Genomic DNA, 19278 nt, shown 5'->3' with positions numbered 1-19278 from the left:
AACGTCTCTGCACGCCTCCCAGGTGACGTCGAGTCGATCCAGCGATCGGGGAATCTAGGTCCGATTCCAATCCGGGGCTGGGAGTGAGGGTACTCGACAACCTCAGCGAGGATACCCGACTTCGCAGGTTCCGCAGTAATCCGGCGCTCTCCTGACGCGCGGACTTCGGTTCACAGAGGCACGGTTCCCTTGTCCTTCACGTTCGGTGGCTCGGTCTCGAGCTGCATTCTCAACTCTCAACCGTCTCCTTCCAATCTTTCGAACAGCGCCGGGCGCTTGGTTCCTTCCAGGACCACACGGCACCTTGACACGTAACCGGCAATCAATCACCCCGTGCAGGTAACTCCTCTCGCCAGACGGGCTTTTCCAACTCCGTTCCAAAGTAGGTAACGATCGCCTCCGCTCGCGTCGGAGCTCTCGAAGCTTAAGATGGCCGCCCTCTTTCTTTTTCCTCCTCCTCTTCTTCACGATCCCGTTTCCGGTCTCCTTTTTCCCAGAAGGGCTCCTGACCCTTTAATCACAACAACCTTTAATATAATATACATTAATCAGAAATGACCTGAATTGTAACCCCCTTAAACCCGGAATTCGTAACAGTACCCCCATTTATAGCCTGCGATCAGCTGATGTCAGTTTTGTCCCGATACGGAACAGTTATGTCTCAAGATGAACGTGTTAAACAGGTGATAAGCTTCAGACGGCAGGTGTAGATGGTGCTTCCGGATCAAGGCGATGACACGGGGTTAAACATCACGTTTAAGGTCAAGGTGAACAACCATGAGCACCAGATGTATACATCATCGGCCTCATTAACATGTTTTCATTGCGGAGCTTTTGGCCACGTGAAAAGGTTTTGTCCAAAGGTATCATGTGTAAGGTGCGGTGAAGCAGGTCATAGTGACGCTGATTGTAAAAGAGATAACACCCCGGTCTCTAATGTAAGAAACAGGGTAAACCGAAATACCCGAACGGTTCCTACCGCCGCTCGCTCGCACATGAGGAGTAGGGATAATACTCCTGTTCGTGTTAGTGAAAACGACAACACCGCTGATTCGGTAAATAATGAAATAATCCCGGAAAACCCACCTGTTGTGGCAGATGCTACGTGCAGTGAGGAGATCGAAGAAGATCCCATTGTGGTGACAAAAAAACGAAGAGCATCTGGTGCTTGTGACTCCAACATTACTTTGAAAAATGTAGTGTTGGATAAAGACAGTGTGGGTGAAGACGCCCTGAAACGGCTTTCTCAGGTGTCCACAAGCTGTATTGACACCAGGGAGAAGGAACCTGAATTAATTAATTCTGAAACATTATCGGGCAGCACCGAAAACTTGGGAGAAAAAGTAGATGACGAGACTAAAGATGTTGGTGAGCTCATGCATGAGCCGCCACCTTCACTACCTGCTGAGACTGAGCAGAATGGGAATGTTTCAGCCCCGAGCTCCTCTTTATCAAGGTTCGTCAACTGAGCCAGTGAACATCTCCCCACAGGAGTGTGAAGCCGAGATTTCAGCTCCTGCTGAATGTCCCGGGTACCAGAGTGAAGATGACTCTACAATAGAACATTCCAGCAAATCTTCGGACTTGGCTGGAATCAAAATGGGGACGGCGCAGACTGATATATGTGACCCGGGCGGAGCTGTTTCTGATCTGTCAGAATCAGATGATGAAGTTGAGATGACTGAGTTGTCTCAATCTTCATCGTATCAGTCATCCATAGCCCCTCAACTTATTTATTTATTTTCTAAATGAAACCTACCGACAGCGAAATGTGATCGTAAAAGATCATTTTCCTGATTTTATTTCATTCATCCAGGCTGCAAAGGACATAATTAGGAATCCGGATGAATGTCATTTAACAAGGTCGTTGTTTCATCGGCTTAGAAAGGCTGTTACAAAAGCAGGGAGCGAGATTTCCCAACAACCGCTCAAGCCTTTTGATATATAATCCATGAAAAAAATCACCTTTGGAACCTTAAATATGAACGGCGGAGGTGCAAGCCAAAAACCGCCAGTTTCAGGTGAAAAGATTATTTGAGCGCAAGAAAATTGATGTGCTCTTACTCCAGGAAACCCATATAATTCAAAATGCGGAGCACGACTGGTGTCGCCTCTTTAAGGGACAGTGTTTTTTTAGTAACAAGTCTTCTTCTTCTGCTGGTGTAGCCTTTTTACTCAGACCAGGCCTAGTACCTGAGTCATGCCTCTTCCAGGAGGTGATTAAAGGCCGGTTTATTTCATTGGAACTGGTCATGAATAATTTTCGGTTTACACTATTCAACGTTTATGCACCAAGTGAGAGTGTGGAACGAAGAGCTTTCTTTTCATCTTTGATTCGACACATGCAGTCGATAGATCTCAATAATTGTATTTGCATGGGGAGTGACTTTAATTGCACCTTTAAACCCAGTATAGACCGAAATACAGCAGAACCTCATCCCGAAGGTAGTACTGATTTGTTAAATTATTTTTCGGCAGTGGGTGTCCTCGATGCATGGAGACTGCATTACCCCAACAAATCTGAGTATGCTTGGGGACGATGTGCCAATGGGAGAATGACCTTCGCTAGACTTGACCATTGGTACATAAACTCACAGTTCAGGAATGCGGTTATCTCTCCAAATCATTTTCCATCTTTGTTTTCTGATCATCATTTAGATACCATGGGCCTCTTTTTCCCTCAACCCTTATGCAAAAGTGCATACTGGAAATTCAATACCAGTCTTCTCGAAGATGCTTTGTTTAAAGACGCCTTCCGTGCTTTTTGGGTCATCCAACTTTCAAAAAAGCCCTCTTTCTCTTCTTTAGCATTATGGTGGGATAACACAAAAGCTCAGATTAGAGTGTTTTGTCAGCAGTTTGTTTCAAATGAAACTGATGTAAAAAATATAACAATGGCGTGTTTAGAAGCTGATATTATACGGTTAGAGTGTAAACTGGCTAAAGATAATATCAGAAGAGACCACAGGTTATTGGTTGAAAAGAAGGCTCAACTGAGAGAGCTAATTCAGGAGAAAGCAGCAGGCCTGTTAATCAGATTAAGAATAAACAATTTAAAGGTATCAGACACCCCGAGTAAATCTTTCTTCCAAATGGATTTTGTAAATAAGTCACCCAAAACCCTTTTCTCTGTACAAGACTTTAGGGGAAACATGGTTGCCAACCCTGGAGATGTAAGGTTGTGCATTAGAGAGTATTTTTCAAAAGTTTATGCAAAACAAAATGTTTGTGAGCAAACCATGACATTTTTTACTTCTCACCTTTCATCCCTAACTGAGCCTCAGTGCATGGGCCTGGATTCAACAATTACTTTGCCTGAGCTAACGCAGGCCCTAACTGAAATGGACTCGGGGAAAGCTCCTGGGATTGACGGCCTACAGGCAGAATTTTTCTTGGCTTTTTGGGACCTTTTGGGCCCTGAATTATTGAATGTCCTGGAATCATCCTTGGTGCTTGGAGAACTCCCACTAAGCTTCAGAAGAGCAGTGGTGTGGCTGATTCCAAAGACTGGAGATCTACGACAGATAAAGAATTGGCGGCCGGTCTCGATATTATGTACGGACTACAAAATATTGTCGAAAGTGTTGGCTAGTCGGTTGAAGACGGTAATCGGTGATCTAGTCCACCATGATCAGAATTACTGCATCCCAAACAGATCTATTTATGATAATATTTTTTTGATCAGAGATTTAATGGAATGTGATTGCTTGGAAAAAGATTTTGGGATAATATTCCTTGATTTGGAAAGGGCTTTTGATAGTGTTGATCATGTTTTTTTGTATTGTGTGCTCGAAGCATGTGGCTTTGGTGCCAATTTTAGGGACTACGTGACTTTGTTGTACAACAATATATTTAGTTTATTTAAAATAAATAACGAACTCAGTTCTCCGGTACAGGTTCAAAGAGGGGTGAGACAAGGATGCCCGGTTTCTGGGTTATTATTTTCCATGGTAATGGAATCACTCCTAATTTTATTTAGGAAAAATATTTCAGGAGTGACTGTATCCCCTGGGAGTCCTTCAGTAGTTGTATCGCCTTATGCAGATGATGTCTGTGTGGTTGTTAAGAAGGAGAGTGATATCCCAGCACTTGTTGAATGTTTAAATCTTTTTTGCCTCGCTTCTTCTTTGAAGTGTAACTGGGACAAGAGTAAGGCCTTAGAGATTCCCTGTCTCAAGAACATTCCACCAGGAAGAGTGCTGGTACCACCTGTGCATCTACCAACGAAGTTAAAATGGGTGGAAGACGGAGTCAAATACCTTGGGGTTTTCCTGGGATCTCCACATTACGTCCTCAAAAATTGGGACGGGATTGTTGAGCATGTCAAAAAAAGATTGGGACTGTGGAAAGGAGCTCTGTCCCACCTTTCCTACAAAGGCAGGGTTCTAGTGATTAATAATTTGGTGGCTTCTTCCCTATGGCATAGGTTTATCTGCCTTCAGCCGCCAGAGGCACTACTAAAGGCAGTGCAGAGGCTACTGGGGGATTTTTTTGGAGTGGTCACCATTGGTTATTACCAAATGTCATATGTAGCCCCTTGTCTGAAGGTGGCCAGGGACTGACCGACATAAAAAGTCGTATCATGGCTTTTCGGCTGTGTACCATGCAGCAGTTGCTGTACAAGGTGTTGTGAGAATGAATCAAATCCACAACTTTGTCCCATAGGTAGGTTTAATAACAATCAGATCTCTGGCATCATCCTGTAAAATACAATCATGCAATATATGTATCAGGATCTTGGCATCATATAGAAAGGATCGATATCAGTCAATGCAAGCAAGCCTAGAATACGAGCGGGTACATACCATCCAAGTCTACATGTCATAGTATAATGTCGCAGGAGTGGCCCAGAGTCGCGGATGTCCGAGGTCTTATAGACGCCTCTCAGCGGTTTAAGTGAGCATCACACCTGGGTTCAACTTTGATACATTTTCACTACATTCTCCCCGCCGTCAGAACTTCACTGCCGCTAAGCAGGAATCAAGCGTGCGTCAGCATTAATTGATTGGGGATGTCATTCCATGTCAGTCGGTCCATCCGTAGCGGTCAGGGTGGCGAATTACCCTGCCAGCACGGGTCCGGAAACTACCGGGTACAACATCCCCAAGCCCAGAGTCCCCTGCATCGGAGTAGCCGCTGGAGGCAGGTGTTGGAGGGGGGACCTCAGTGCCTTTAGGCAAGGGTGTATCTGGCGAAGGGAGGGACGGCAGATGCTCCATAGGGGAAGCTTCGGGAGAGTCCATAGACTCGTAGATCGGTTCGTCGATATCCCTAGAAGGGTCGATGACCCCACAAGGGGCGAGATGGCGTACGGAGACAGTGGACTCACGTCCATCTGCCGTCATCACACGAGCATGCTCGGGATTTGCCTGGAGTACCTGCACCTTATCCACTAAGGGATCGTACTTGCTTGTAGTCCAGTGACCAGCGGCTAAGTCGAAAAATATGGCAATATATTTCACTTTGTGGAGAAATTATGAAACTTTGCACACAGGTTGGGGACCCCAGTAGGAAAAATTTTCGATTAGGACCCAACTCTGAAACGCCCCCTGGTGGCCGCCATCTTGAATTTCAATATGGCCACCACATTTGATATATATTTGCCTATAACTTCGAAACTAAAGCAGATAGAAATACGATTTCAGTGGCTAACCCCCCATTTTCAGACTCAAGGAATCCAGTGAAATCAAAGACAATGCATATCTGGTGTCCGCCATCTTGGATTCCAAGATGGCCGCCATATTCGACATATTTTCTTATAACCCTTAATCCAAATTACATAGGACTGCAACTTCAGCAGCTAACGCCAGTTTTCATAGCACTGTCCGTCAGGCACATAGGGATGTGCACTGGAGATTTGATTTGTAGCATTTGCAGTTTCCTTTACAAATTTTCTTGCACTTGCAGCTCAGGAGCTCGTAGCACGCCTTAGATGCCTCGGGTAGTACGGTCCATATCACTGTCCATATCTCGCCATCCTTCTCCCAACCCCAATCAGCTGGAGGGGGAACAACTGGGTTGGAGACCAACGACTGACCCCAGATGTGACCTGCTTGAAATGTAGCTCTCCTTGTGTGTTCCAAGAGAGCCGATGCTGTTGGAGGTATATTCTCAATCTCCCTTGACCTCTTAGAGAACAGGTATCGCCGTGCAGCATCCACACCCTGAAGTTCACATGTACGGTCGTACAGCAACACAACAAATCGTTCCAGGATGTCCATGACAGTACTCGGCACCTCATCTGGTTGTGAACACAATGTCCCAAATGCTTCTGTAGCATCTGGATATGCCTGCCATGCCTGCCATTCAGACTTCTTTCCACGGTTTGCGAAGAAGGACACCGTATCGCAGCCAGTAAACGCATGGAAAAATGTCAGAGCCTTGGACTTCTCTGGTCCTATGTTAGCTATGATTTGGTGTACTGCGATGTGCCTGTACTTCTTACCAGTTCCAAAGGCAACCCAAAGTTCCTTGAGGCCAATGTTCAAGAAGTGAGCAATTGCAATCACCACTACATCAGTGTCCACAGTGCGGATCATCACTTTTGTATGTCCATGCCGAACCATGTCAATGACATGAACAAAGATCCTCGAGTCTGCTTCCTCGTGTGAGCAAGGGGCAAGAGCTGCATTGATGGCGTCTTTGGAAGAGCACACAACTTTGTCATCCACAGTGCTGTAGATGAGCTTGTCACCTGCCATTTGGTAGTTCACACATTTCTGGGCAAGAAACAGGAATAGCTCATGTTTGTTGTCGCTGTTTCGGAGAAAGCTTGGCCAGTTACCTGGAATTCGTGTTGAGGAAGTCACTCGGCGTCTTGTACCACAGCCCCTTTTCTCTCTCGTTGCGTTTTTCAAGCTGTCCGACCGATAGACATCCCAAACAATATCAATGCGACTAGCATTCCCCAGTTCCCTAACCACATATGGGATAAAGATATCTTGGGTGTAATCTTCGAAGGTGGCACAGGTACCAGGCTGTAGAAAGTGGACAACAGCAGGGCCATCAAGAACTTTAGCATCAACCACCAAGGCCGTACCATCATCGGTCATCACACCATTGAGACAGTCCAGAAGCTGATGCTTGTCACCTTGTCTCATCTGACCTCCACTTGCGAGTGACGGTGGACGAGACTGGTTTTCGTGCCTGAAGAATTTATCGATATCCCCTTCTCTCTTTTGACTAGCAATGTACAAGCTTGAGAACAGAGCCCTGTCATTCTTCAGCTCAGTCAACTTTCCTGCTGCCTTTGTCTTTTGCACACCAGGCTTGCTGAACACAGCCACATTGTTGCGGGAAATTGTGTCTCCAATTGACTTCGAATTGGACTTGAAACGCTCTTCCACAAATTCATCATATTTTGACTTTCCCAGCGCATTGACGTTCCTCATGGCTTTCACCACTTTTTCTGGCATGATGACTTTGGAATTGAGATTCAGCAAGTCCATACTATCTTCCATGAAAGGGTTGCCCATTTCTTCAATTGTGGCAACCAATGATCGTACATCTTCAACAAATTTCTCGCTTTTCGTCTGTTCATGGTGGCGAGCAGGTGTCATGGATGCCCCGGCGTCGTCGAAACCATCCTCAAACTCTCCAACTAGTCTTGCTATTTCAGGTCCAGCAACCATCCATCTCCGAAGCGCTCCAGGGTTTTCCGTAAGAACAACAGCTCCGCCGTCCCCCTTAACGAGTGCGTTAACCTGCTTGTGTGCTTGGTCCAACGAAATAGCCGAGAACGGTCGACCTGTCTTGTTTGAAGTGAATCCTCCATGCTTGAACTCATGATGGACATCCGGGCACTTATCCTGCAAATTGGACATGTCTCGCACATGAACTGGTAGCCAGCGGGCATAGTTTGTCATGTCCAATGCAAAGAACCACGGTACTAAATCTGCTTGTGATGCAATGTACATGTCAAAATCAGCCACTCGCAAGGACCTTACGAATTGGAAGATTGTCAGTTCAAAATCCAACACCGTCTGCCAAAAATGAAACTGTGGGTACTGATCGGACCTCCCGGCACACCACTCAGTGAACTCGATTGGGTCAGGTTCACCATCATGATGGTCTGTGCTTTCCGTCTGTTTAAAATCTGAATAGGCCTTTTGCTGTAACTGATACAAAGCTGCGGCAGTAACCTGATGTGCCCTGCGGGTTTTGGTCACATGGGATGCTCGAAGGAATCCTTCACAGGTGCCTGCACTCGCAATGTCGGCCTGTGCCAAAGCCTCTGTCCACCCGCTTCCATCAAGAATATCGCCAATGGTCCTCAACGCAGCCATTTCTGTATGCAGCCCCACAAGTACAATTACGTACTTGTCCTCACCATACAAGTTGGGAAACCGCCATTGGAGCTGCTTCCCTATGGCGTATAGCGGTTGATCCATTGTGAGGACTGGCGTCTGACCAGGATTGAGGAAATCTGTTGCAGCAGCATTGTTGTTCATAATGTGCGAGATCATTGCCACGGTGTTGGACTTTTCTCGGAAGAGAGGGAGCAACGAAATGTTTGTCTTAGGATTCGGAGGTTCCTCTTGATTGGAAGCGTGGTAGGCTGCCCAGGATGGATAATCGGTCGCACCAAGCGTTTCCTTTTGGCAAAGCTCCATCTGTTGTTCCAACCACTTGTACTCTAATTTACGGTCCTTCTTCAGTAATTCATCTGTAGGTGGCCTGACAGGCCCATAAGAGATCGGAACATGAGCATCCTTTGGGAGAGGTTGTGCAGCAGGTACACTTGTGTACTCCAATGGGAGTTGCTGAACGTATTTCGCCTGGCTCGAATAGTCATCAAACAAGAAGTTGCCGAGGCGAGATAGACCAGAATTAGTCGCATCTGGATGCTGACAGAGGGAATGAGCAGTCCCGTGAAAGGAGTCTTTTGCCGAAATTGAGCTTGGGTTATGGTCTATGTTGTCAGCTTGTCCTGCGGTGAAAACGCCCTTCTGAAGCTGTGGTGGACAGACCACACCATCCTCTTCATACTGTTTGCACAGACGATTTGCTACACCAGACGATAACCTCAGCAAACGATCATAGGAAATGCAGAGCCCCAAACCATGGAACCGATCCACAAGTTCACGCTTCCTAGTCTCTGAATGCATCTTTAAGCCAACATAAATTGGGAGAGGTGTTTCCTGTGATCTGTTGTGTCGGACAGCAGAACGCTGATGTCTGGCATGTTTCACACTGTTAAAGACAAGCAGCTGGGCAATTGTTAATCCGGCATTTCGCTGGCGCGTTGTCCGTTCTATTTGGTCCCTTATGTTTGGCCCCTCAAGCAGCATGCTCACGAAGGCTAGCAGCACGTTTGGTACAGATCTCACCTGTTCATCGCGGTTTAATTTCCCATTGCAGACGTAAGAGTGTTCGAAAATATGCTTACGAACAATTGTTGCCGCTTTTGCCAAGCACATGATATCTGAATCAATGTCACAAGCTCTAACTACCGCGTCTCCAATATCACGGTAAACTACGAAGAGGATTTCGCGGCCATGCTTTGTGGCCGTCAGATGTGGACAGTTCTGCAAGAGTCTTTCCTTTAAGCGTGTTCTGTTTACTTGAACCTCAGGATCCATCCCAAGATCAACCAGACGTTGGTTGTATGTCTCAGCCAGGTCGGCTAAACGGAAGACGGGAGCAGTGTCTTGCGAATTACTGGCTTCTTCTATGTGAGCTATAAGTTCTGCCAGTGCTATACTATGAAATGAGGAAGTGGGCGATTCGTCACAGGATTTTTGTGCAGCCCTCGCATCATGAAACAGTTTTGTCATACAGGCTTTGCGATACTTGGCCTCTAGAGCCACCAGATCCCCACCAGCAAGTTTTCTGAGCAAACACGAGTCCCTAAGTTGAATCGCATATTGTCTAACAGTATTGTCAATCGCAAAGGTTGACGCAGCATGGAGTTCACCTTCACTACTGTCACAGAACAGACACGTCCTTTTTGCCTGCGGTACGCTTATCTGCACTCATTCTCCTAGTTTTTGTGGGAGATGCTTCAGGTTCATCGTCACGGGCTACCTTACGCTTTCTCCATCTATCTAACTTCAGTTCACAATATTCATTTTTACAAAGTTTATGCCAGCAAGCCTGATGTGCACGTAGTGTTTGCTCAATGCCAGTCCCATCATCTAGATTAGTGAAATCAATTTTCAATGGGTTGTAGTAGACTGCCAGGTGTTCCAATTTTTCATTTCATTTCGTGACCTGAAAATCGGGTGGGCATCAAATTGGCATGATAATATAGAAAAAATTAAGAAATAATGTTCATGTACGTTAGTCTGTAATATAATGTTGAAATGTATAATTTTATTTCCAAAATCTCCGTTTAGCCTCGAACGCATTTCGATGTATTGACCAATGAGGATCGCGCTTATTCGCGCTACGAACGATGTCTGGGCTTCCGGCTGCGAGTAAACAAAATGGCGGCCTCCAGTAGCAGCGACGGTGACGAGGGTGGGAGCGAGAAACGCTGTTATATGTGCATTTCTCCGGCCAAAAGATCAAGTTTAATACCTTTTAGTGATATAACATGGCCGCGATATTTGCAATTTGTTCTTACGTGGCAGAATTTAGAAGGTGATCAAGCTGAAATTGCGAGAAATTTCGTGAAGAACCACGCTGACGAATTCGGCGAACGTGGCAACAGTATGGTAACAATACCTGCTATAGCTATACCGCATGATGCAGCGTTTCATCAAGTGTGTTATTCACGATTTACCGATAAACAACGAGTGAGCAGGGTGCAAAGCAGCATGAAAAAGAGAGAAGAAAATGCAGCCAATACTGGTAGGTTGAATAACTTGAATAATAAATCATGACAATGCTTCAAAACTTCGTTTGATTTTTTTTTTTGTGAGGTATATGTAAAATGATTTTGTGTGTAGTCGAACGATTTTGAATTGAAGGAACTGTCCAATATTTATGCAAGGAGGTAGGGCCGAGGTGAAACAAATAAATTTTTAAAAGGAAGTCTGAGGAAGGGGGGGGGGGGGTGGGGGGGAGGGAATCTAGTCGGGCTAACCATGACTTGAGGTCTAGACATTTTTAACTCACATAATTTTAATTGTTTTCTTTTATGTGTATTTATTGCAGCTTCAACATGCAATGACATCAACGTCAACATTGACAAGGTGCATAAAGGCCCACAACCAGTCAAGAAACGTGCTCTACGCTCCAGCTTAGGCAAGCCCAAATGTTCAGCCAGATCCCAATATGTGTTGCCTAATATATGCATCCTTTGTCAGAAAGAGAGAACAATCAATACAGGCAAAAGGGGACGAAGAAAAGAGCCTCTAACAAGGTGCTCAACAATTGAGGCACCAAGACTGCAGCAAGCCGCTAAAGACAACAACAATACAAACCTGCTGCTTCAAATTCAAGACAGCAATTGTGTTGCGATAGAGGTAAAATACCATGGTCGCTGCTACAAGGAGTATACCCGGTATTTAGGCAAGCTAGCAACAACACCTAATGCAGAGCAACAAGGAGACTCCAACTACTCAGAAGCATACACATTATTTTGTGCAACAGTCAAGGATCTTATAATAGACAACAAGGAAATCTACAGACTGAAACGACTTAATGACATGTTCATGAAACAAATCAAAGCAACACACGGAATAGAATCAAACTACAAAAGTGGCTTTCTCAAGACAAGACTGATGAAAACATTTCCACAACTATGCTTTCTAACCCCGTATATGCGCTGCCAAGGACACCTTGTGTATGTTAATGACATCTCCACTGAAGTGCTGGTTGAAGAAAAGAAAGTGTTGCAAGAAACCATGCATGGTTCAGGTGATGACACAACAGAGACAGAACAAACATCCGACTCTGAACCAACCCCACCAAAGCAACCTGGGTATACTGAGAATAACCTTAGAGAACACTACTTCACTGCGCTACAATTGAGAAATGCAATAGATGAGATCAAGCCAAATATGCCATGGCCCCCAACCTCTGAGCACCTGACAACAAATGCCGCAGAAGCAATTGTACCTGCCTGTCTCTATAACTTTATTGCATGGATGGTGGGAGTGTCAGACGAACCTGATTCTGATGAGTTTGTAAAGATAGAATCTACAATACATAGAAGAATTCTCACAATTGCACAGGACATCATATACCTCCAATCAAAGGGAAGGAAACAGATGCCCAAACATTTGTCACTTGCAATGACAGTACGTCATCTCTCAGGTTCAGCCCAATTAATCAGCCTACTGAACGGGATTGGTTACTGCGTCTCAAACTCTGTCGTCTTAAATCATGACACTGCACTGGCTAACCAAGAACTACATCGTGGAGAGGATGCTCTTCCATCAATCATTCAGGTGGGCAAGCATGTCACACTCGTATGGGACAATAATGACTTCGGGGAGGAGACATTGTCTGGGCGCGGAACAACGCACAATACCAATGGGATTATAATACAGCGACCAAGTCAATCCCATGAAGTAGTACAACCAGCACCAGTCACTACAGTTAAGAGGACGCGGGAGAGATCGATGCAGCCACCTGCAGTGAACCTTGCCACATATTATGGAGGGAAAAACGAAGGACCCGCTCCATTCGCAACCAGCGTTCCATTGGATCGAGCAACGTACTTCCCATTACTCCAGCACCCTAAGACGATAGACCTAGCATACCACATCACCAAGTACAACATTGACGGGACTCTGCCATCTTGGACAGGATTCAACCAACTACTGTCTTGTGTTGAAGTTCCACCAAAGAGCGTGATAGGGTATCTCCCTGTCATTGATGCCACTCCGACTGAAATGAATACGGTACTAACAATACTGCAGAGAAGTGTTCAGATCGCCGACAAGTTACAGTTGGAAGCAGTCGTCATTGTCGTTGACCAAGCCATCTATTGCAAGGCACAGCTCATTAGATGGAAGAATGCACAGTTCATGAAGAGACTGGTAATTCGACTTGGGGCATTCCACACTGCAATGTCCTTTCTTGGCTGTATTGGAAAGAGATTTCGAGATGGTGGTCTCCAAGACATCCTGGTTGAGTCAGAGATTGTTGCAGTGGGGTCTGTGAATGGAGTGTTCAGCGGCAAGCATTACAACAGGGCAGTTTGAGCCCATAAGCTGATGTCAGACGCGATGCAGCAGATGCTCCTGGATGCATATTTTGAATCTATTCCAGAACATGAAGCGGGTAGAGTGAAGGAACTTTTGTCAAACTTAGCTGAAGCTTTCCCACATCCAAACTACCATGTCATTCTCAACAGTGACAAGTTCAAAGACTTCAAAACCTCCTTTGACAAATTCTTAGAAGCAAGTGACACCAAACCAACATTTCGCTTCTGGAGTTCATACATTGAGACGGTGGAGCTTCTCTAGCCCATCTCGAGTTTATCATGACGTCAATGCGCACTGGTTCGCTTGTACGCCGCGTAATTGTCTTTGATGGGTTAAAATATCACCCCTTACACACTTATTGGACCTATTAACAGTTTCAAAATAGCATTGGTAAACCACCATGGATCGTAGTAGCAACACCAATCACAAATATTGCACAAAAATTTAAAATTATGCAGGTTTTAAGGTCCAAAAACATGACTTTCTGATAAATGCATCAACAGCATGTTATTTTACCAAGTCGTTAAAACAACATTTTTACTACTTTTTGGGGTCTGAATTAATAAATATTGCCGCCAAGACCAATGTGAACATGACATCATATAGTTTGTGTTGTTTTTTTACTGTGTAAATGGGTATTTCAAATGTAACATACAATTGGTGTATACTGGTGTTTTGGGGCAGCGGTTCTCGGTAACGTACCACGATATCGCTTGTGAAAAAAAACAAGATGTTTTGGAGGTCATAAGGCTTCATCCCACACCCTTCTTGCCAAATCCCTAGGTTCAGGTCATGAAATCAAAAAAAAAAAAAGATATCCACCCTATGGCCCTGTGTCTATAGCCAGCATCCTCAGCGTTATTTAGTTCTTGGGCGAGTGTCCGGTATCCCATTCCTTTCGTAAGCCGCTTTCCCCTGTCAGGTACAACAAGGGGGTCCTGGGTTTTCCTTTGGCAAAGGACACAGATGCTCCAGTTGAAATCAGGTGTTCCTCCTGCCTTTGATGAGCTGTCTGTTGATGCTGAAGGAACGATCTTGAATGACCTGGACATGGTTTATGGTTTTCCACCTGTAAAAGAAAACATGCGTTAATACAATAATGATAACGAACTTTGATGTCTGCAAAGAACTTTCTTGCATAAAAAAGGAAATCTTCTGTCTTAACCTAAACTAATGCAAACAGATGGCAGCACGGAAATAATATGGGGTGCTAAGTAAAATCATATGGGGTGCTAACTGATCACCTGTTCACCAAAATTGTCATTGGGGGGGGGGGGGGGTGTTAGCCACTGCAATCGTATTTCTATCTGCTTTAGTTTCGAAGTTATAGGCAAATATATATCAAATGTGGCGGCCATATTGAAATTCAAGATGGCGGCCACCAGGAGGCGTTTCAGAGTTGGGTCCTAATCGAAAAATGTTCCTACTGGGGTCCTCCACCTGTCTGCAAAGTTTCATAATTTCTCCACAAAGTGAAATATACTGCCATATTTGTCGACTTAGCCGCTGGGGTATTATAAAAAGAAATGACTGCAGTAATATTAAATATTAATTGAGAGGAATCAAAATTGACATTTTTCGTGGTATGGGCATTAGCTTACCTTGAGGGAAATGGTTCAGTCACATGTACAAGAATGATCATGATGGTCCAGTCAGACACGAAAAATATCTGCCTTCATTTCCCTCAATCAAGAAAAGAGCATAAATTCACATTGTTTAGCTTTAAAGTTAATGACCGTCCAGCCAAGCATATAGGCCCCACTTGTAGTATATAGTGTGAGTAACCTTGGCTGCATAAGGTTCATTGACATGTCTATATCAGTGGATAAGGTAGGCCTAATTAATGGACAAGTGGCCCTCCATATGATGGATGGACAGCATCAGCAGGAGGGTGAGGGCTAGGTGAATTCGATGCATTTTGTGATTAGGCCTCGGCGCTATTCTGGTAACATACACGTTCCTGATGGATTCAAAGGGATGTAGATGTACATGTACCGCTTTGCATCATCATAAACACACTGATTTTGAGAATAGTTACAAAGGAGAGACTTCTCTTAAATCTTTAAGTTTTAAAGCTTGATTAATGAGATAATAGGCGGCAGCATGATATCTATGGGGAGCAATTTAAGTAACAAAACATACCTCTCGGACTGCTTCCAATATCTTCTTGGACGTGTTGATGACTGATCATGAATAAAATGAGTTGTGTTGCAGTGAAAAGAGAACTTGACTGCATGATTCCTATTTTAAACTGACTATTTCCCACACATATACCAGTAAAAGTGTCACAAAAAGTAATACATGTAAAGTAACACGCCTGGCACCTTGTTGTCCAGGTTCAGGCTTGGTCAAATACATGCTATTGTGGCGGACACAAAAGCCCACTGGCATGGTGACATCATTCCGCGCACCAAGTGGGCGGTGGCCACGCCCGAGGGGTAGGTGTGGCCTCATGATATACACCGGGCGCGCAGCCCGGAGCGCGCCAGTGTTACAGTGAGCTCCTGAAATAAAGACGCTTATAAGTTACCGCTTGTCCGCTTCCTCCTTGCTCGCAAGCAGCGCGCGTAACGCCGCGCTTTACTGGTGACCCCCTCGACGTTGGATCTGCCGGAGCGATCCTTCCACACGCGACGCCATTGCCATGGCCAACTTCATCAAACTTCCCGAATTTTGGGAGGCTCAGGCCGAAGTCTGGTTCGTCCAGGCCGAAGCCCAATTTCAGCTTCGGCGCCTCACCGGCGATGACACGCGCTATTGCCACGTCCTCGCCTCCCTCGGGCCTGGCACGGCTGCTCGAGTTGTGTCCGTCCTTCGCCACCCACCGGACGGCCAAAAGTACGAGGCACTCAAGCGGCTACTCCTAGCCACGTTCGGCCTCACGGACGACGCATGGGCCGACCGCCTCCTGGATCTCCCCGAGCTCGGTGACACGCGCCCGTCGGTCCGAATGGACCATATGCTGTCACTGTTGGGCGACGAAGCCCCCGGTTCTCTATTCCGGGCGCTTTTCCGTCGCCAACTTCCAGCGCAGGTTCGCCTCGCGTTGGCCGGGACCGGGCTAACGGAACCCCGAGCATTGGCAGCCGAGGCGGACAAGTACTTCGCCGCTTCGGACACGCGGGCGAGAGTCGGCGTGGCCGTCACGGCCCTCGTGGCTGATGCTGCTAATGCTGCTGATGCTGCTAATGCTGCTGATGCTGCTGATCCACAGCATCAGCTTATACAGCATACGCAGCATGCTGATACGCACCTCGTGACCGCCGCCACGCCCCGCCCACCGCCGCGGCGAAAACCGCCACCGCGGGGAAACCCGCCAACTCCACCGGCCTGGCGGAGCCAGCCGCGCTCCTCCAGCTCCACCACCTGGTGCTGGTTCCACGCCAAGTTCGGCCACGAAGCTCGGCAGTGTCATCCACCATGCTCCTTCAACAGGTCGGGAAACGCCCGGGCCGGCGCTCAATAGTGGCGATGAGCGCCGGCCGTTCGAGCAGCCTGCTGTTCATAACGGACACCTTCTCCGGGCGCCGTTACCTGTGCGACACGGGAGCGCAGGTGAGTGTCGTTCCCGCCGGCACGTCAGACAAGCACGCCGCGGGTGGGGGCCCCGCGCTGCTTGCCGCGAACGGGACGCCCATCCGTACGTATGGAAAACGCTGCCTCTCTCTGCGGTTCGGAGGGCAGGTTTTCCGATGGACGTTCGTCACCACCGACGTGCCCATGGCACTGCTTGGCGCGGACTTCCTGTGCGCTAATGGGCTCCTGGTCGACGTCAAGCACAGACGTCTTGTCCAGGCCGAGACGTTCAGCTCGCTCGCTTGTGCGTTGCCCAGCTCGGCGAGCAGCTCAACGAGCGGCTTGCCAAGCGGCTTGCCGAACGGTTCGGTTCCGGCCACGTTGGTCTGTACGCTTCCGGCAGCGGACGCATTCACCCGCCTCCTCGCCGGCTTCCCGGCCCTCATGCGGCCCACCTTCTCGGCAGGGGCCGTCAAGCATGGGGTGGCCCATCACATCCCCACCGTCGGGCCACCGGTCTACGCCCGGGCACGCCGCCTCGAGCCGACGAAGCTGGCGGTGGCAAAAGCGGTGTTCGCTACCCTGGAGCGACTCGGCATCGTTCAGTGCTCAGAGAGCGCTTGGGCGTCGCCGCTGCACATCGTGCCGAAGCCCGGCGGGGGATGGCGACCGTGCGGGGACTATCGCCGTCTCAATGACGCCACGACTCCCGACCGCTACCCCGTCCCCCACATTCAGGACTTTTCCGCCCGTTTGGCGGGCATGTCCTTCTTCTCGAAGGTGGACCTCGTACGCGGCTACCATCAGGTCCCCGTCAGGCCGGAGGACGTCCCGAAGACGGCGGTCATCACGCCATTCGGACTCTTCGAGTTCCTGCGCATGCCCTTCGGTCTGAAGAATGCGGCTCAAGCGTTCCAGCGACTGATGGACAGCGTCCTGCGCGACTTGGATTTTGTCTACGTCTACCTGGACGATATCCACGTCGCCAGCGCGTCCCGCGAAGAGCACCTACGCCACCTCCGCACGCTCTTCGAACGCCTGGGCCAGCATGGCCTGATTGTGAACCCCGCAAAGTGCCGGTTCGGCGCCGCCATAATCGATTTTCTGGGGCACCGTGTCACCAGGCACGGAGCCGTCCCCCTGCCGGCCAAGGTGTAGGCGGTGAAGGGGTTTCCGCATCCCCGCACGATCAGAGGGCTGCAGGAGTTCCTGGGCATGGTGAACTTTTACCATCGGTTCCTGCCCCGTATCGCCCAGCTCCTGCGCCCCCTGCACGAAGCTCTCCGAGGTAAGCCGGGCAAAGGCAACGTTACCTGGACCGAGCAGATGGACACGGCGTTCACGGGCGCAAAGCTCGCCTTGGCTAACGCCACCATGCTCGCGCACCCGGCGCCCGATGCACCAATCGCCCTCACCACCGATGCCTCGGACTACGCGGTGGGCGCGGTGCACGAGCAATGGGTGCGTGGAGCTTGGCAACCGCTGGCGTTCTTTAGCCGGCAGCTTCGCCCGCCCGAACGCCGTTACAGTACCTTCGACCGCGAGTTGCTCGGGCTTCACTTGGGGGTCAGGCACTTCCGCCATCTGCTCGAGGGCCGTGCGTTCACTGCCTTCGTCGACCACAAGCCGCTGATCTTCGCGATGGGCAAGGTCACCGAGCTGTGGTCGGCCCGGCAGCAGCGTCACCTCTCGGCCGTGTCCGAGTACACGACGGACATCCAGCACATCGCAGGGAAGGACAACCCGGTGGCGGATTGCCTTTCCCGGGCCGTCGCCCACGCAGTCCACCTCGGCATCGATTATGCCCGGATGGCAGCGGACCAGGCCGCTGACCCCGACGTCCAGGCCTTGCGGACCGCCGTCACGGGCCTCCGCGTCACCGAGGTGCCGTTCGACGGCGTGGGCGCGGCCCTCTTGTGCGACGTCTCCCTCGGGCGTCCTCGCCCCATCGTGCCCGCGGGCTGGCAGCGCCAGGTGTTTGACGCCATCCACGGCCTGTCCCACCCGGGCGCGAGGGCCTCCCAAAGGCTGATCGCCGACAAGTTCGTCTGGCATGGCCTCCGGAAGGCCGTCCGCGGCTGGGCCAGGACGTGCCTCGCGTGCCAGCGCGCCAAGGTGCACCGGCACACCCAGGCCCCGTTGGCCCCGTTCACGGTGCCGGAACGCCGGTTTGACCACGTCCACGTGGACCTGGTGGGACCTCTGCCCCCCTCGCGGGGTTTCACCTACGTCCTCACCATGGTGGACCGCACCACCCGGTGGCCGGAGGCCGTGCCCTTGGCGTCGACAACGGCGGCCGATGTCGCGCAGGCTTTCATCGCCACCTGGGTCACCCGGTTCGGCGCCCCCTCGAACCACGGCCTACCACCCCCAGGCTAACAGCCTGTGTGAGCGATTTCACCGCTCATTGAAGGCCGCGCTCCGGGCCACCCTCCGCGATGGCGGCTGGGTCGACAGGCTCCCCTGGGTCCTGCTGGGCCTCCGGACGGCGCCCAAGGAGGACCTGCGTGCATCCGCGGCGGAGTTGGTCTTCGGGCAACCGCTGCGGGTGCCGGGCGAGTTCCTCCCCGACTCCACGGCACCATGGTCCGCGGCACAGCAGCGCTCCGCTCTGCAAGAGACCGCCCAGAGGTTCGCCCCGGTGCCAACGGCATGCCACGGG

The sequence above is a fragment of the Myxine glutinosa genome, chromosome 10, assembly GCF_964187855.1.
Source record: "Myxine glutinosa chromosome 10, kmMyxGlut1.1, whole genome shotgun sequence".
Classification (NCBI taxonomy): Eukaryota; Metazoa; Chordata; class Myxini; order Myxiniformes; family Myxinidae; genus Myxine; species Myxine glutinosa.
Note: the sequence above shows the minus strand (reverse complement) of the source record.